The sequence below is a fragment of the Scatophagus argus genome, chromosome 18 (assembly GCF_020382885.2).
Source record: "Scatophagus argus isolate fScaArg1 chromosome 18, fScaArg1.pri, whole genome shotgun sequence".
In the NCBI taxonomy this organism is placed as follows: Eukaryota; Metazoa; Chordata; class Actinopteri; family Scatophagidae; genus Scatophagus; species Scatophagus argus.
In genome coordinates, this window is record NC_058510.1 from 21679333 (window position 1) to 21681192 (window position 1860).

At 49.9% G+C, this 1860-nt stretch overlaps 1 pseudogene; it reads left to right on the top strand.

Annotated features, from left to right (window-relative positions):
* The first annotated feature begins 1460 nt into the window (after nt 1–1460).
* LOC124050030 lies at nt 1461–1602 on the top strand (annotated as a pseudogene).
* The last annotated feature ends 258 nt before the right edge of the window (nt 1603–1860 follow it).

A 1860-nucleotide genomic window follows, 5' to 3' on the forward strand; every position in this document is an offset into this window, starting at 1 on the left:
CAAGGTGATGGAGGATGAAGTGCAGTCCCATGTTGACTGCGTCATCCACCGACCGGTTTGCCTGGTAGGCAAACTGCAGGGGGTCAAGCAGGGGGGCTGTGATGAGCTTCAGGTGGTTCAGCACCAGCCTGTCGAAGGATTTCATGATCACAGACGACATGGTCAAGGGTCTGTAGTTATTCAACCCTGTGATCGTGGGTTATTTGGGGACTGGGATGATGGTGGAACATTTGAAGCAGGAGGGTACTTCACACAGCTTCAGAGATCTGTTGAAGATCTGGGTGAAGATGGGTGCCAACTGGTCAGCGCAGATTCTCAGACAGGAGGGAGACACTCCATCGGGTCCTGGAGTCTTCCTGGTCTTCTGCCTCTGGAAGAGCTGATGCACCTCCTCCACATTGACCTTCAGTGCTGGTGGGAGGTTTGAGTTGAGGGGGGAGGGGGTGAACCTGAACCTGAACCTGTTCAGTTCCTCTGCTAGTACCTTGTTACCCACAGGGTGGGAGGATGGGCTCCTGTAGTTGGTGATGTTTCTCAGGCCCTTTCACACTGAGGCAGGGTTGTTGGCTGAAAACTTGTTTTTCAACTTCTCAGAGTAGCACCTCTTTGCAGCTCTGATCTCCCTCATCAGTGTGTTCCTGGCCTGTTTGTACAGGGCCCTGTCCCCCCACTTCTATGGGCCTCCTCCTTGGCCTGGCACAGCTTTCTGAGTATGTTGGTGAACCAGGGTTTATTGTTGTTGTATGTGTGGAAGGTATTGGTCTATACACACGAGTCCTCACAAAACAGAAAACTACCGGGAAACTAACAAAAAGTACATAAAAGATCGTCCACAGGTGGAGAGAAACTCAGACAGTCCGACTGTATGGTAGGAGAAAAGCTAAATGTTGGCTTCACCACCAGAGCTACCCTCCACAGGTTCCTTGAGGATGGAGAAATCACAGCTCAGGAGATGCAGCTATTCCAGCAGGCAGCACTGCCATTTTTGGTCAGGGCTATTGACTATGGACTCTGCAACCTCCCCCTGAAGGAGGCTCTTCTGAAGCTGAAGATTTGTTGATGTGCAGCAGAGGGCTGAGTGTGGGGTGGAAGATGCCCTGTACTTTGGAGACAGGCAAGGGTTTCCACATTTTCCAGGATTTCAACATGTTGAATATTTTGTTCAGTTTAATTTTGATCATGGTCACAAAATAAATCCTTAAACAGTTCTTTACACGTGGTGCTCTTTTTAGATTTCAGGAACTACTTCCTCTCCATATGCCACAAGAACAGGACAAGGATCCTGCTCAAGGTTTCTTCCTGTTAAAAGGGAGTTTTTCCTTGCTACTGTCTGCTTGCTCGGAGGTTCAGTCTCCCACAAGGTGGGTGAGGACTACTTGGAGTATCAACTCATGGATATCCCTATGCCCCAAGATCCCACCACCTTTAAATTGAATTGAATAAATATTTTTTTTGTATGAATTTGTGCGTGGCAGGGGAGATTCCATGATCACTAAGGTGGTTCACCCGGGGCAAGTCTTGGCCATTGCACTCCGGTTGTGCTTGTGGAATCTTGACTGCATAATTTCTGGTAGTGGGGGACTGCGTTCGCGCTCTCCCCTGATTTTTTTGGGGGGGGCAGCCGTGGCCTAGAGGTTGGAGAAGCGGCTTGTGATCGGAGGGTCACCGGTTCGATTCCCCCACCGGACGAGCAAGAAAAATTTGGGTGTGGTGGAGTGATTAATGCGATTAAAAAATGCTCCCCCCCTTCATTAGCCGGCTGATGTGCCCTTGAGCAAGGCACTTAAGCCTTCAATATGCTCCCCGGGCGCTCGATGCTGCCCACTGCTCCTGTGTGTGTTTCACTGCATGTAATTTGCC